Raw genomic sequence first — 693 nt, 5'->3', positions numbered from 1 at the left:
TTTGCCCAATCTGGAGACTTTTTAAGTTAGAAGGGACAGGTTGGGTCTGAGCTTTCCTGTTTTGGTCAAAATGTGTTCAGTTCAGCAGTTTAGTTGGTGTAAGGACAGATTTTAGTTGTTAGGTGCTACCGGTTGAATCAGTAGGGAACTGGGGTCAAAGGTGAGGTTTCTTTCATAGAGCGAGCTTTTCTCGGAGAATGAGCCGAACAACCCGCTGTTTTCTGTCAATGGTTCTAAACTAGACCCAACTGGCTTTTGCATGGTGGAGAAGAATTTTAAAGATTGAAATATGGGTTGTTCCTTTTTTTAAGCCTTCATTCAGAGCATATTAACATGCTTTCCTATAGCCCCCTTTACAAATCAAGAATTTAGCTCGGCCGAGTTGTCAGTGAGCTCTAAATTACGAGGAGGTATGACCCTGATGCCGACGAATAAACTCCGCCATTTGTTCGTCGGCATCAGGGTCATGCCTCGTGCGTAATTTAGAGCTCACTGACAACTGGGGCGAGCTAAAGTCTTGATTGGTAAAGGGGGCGATTGGGAAGCATGTTAATATGCTCTGAGTGAAGGCTGAAAAAAAGGAACAACCCATATTTCGATCTTGAAGATTCTTCTCCACCATGGCAAAGCCAGTTGGGTCCAGTTGAGAACCAGGGATCCTCTGGAGTCGACCAGCCGGCATGCCAGCTTGGC

This window comes from Branchiostoma floridae, chromosome 4, assembly GCF_000003815.2.
Source record: "Branchiostoma floridae strain S238N-H82 chromosome 4, Bfl_VNyyK, whole genome shotgun sequence".
Classification (NCBI taxonomy): Eukaryota; Metazoa; Chordata; class Leptocardii; order Amphioxiformes; family Branchiostomatidae; genus Branchiostoma; species Branchiostoma floridae.
The sequence above is the reverse complement of the archived record's forward strand: the minus strand, read 5'-3'. Positions refer to the sequence as shown.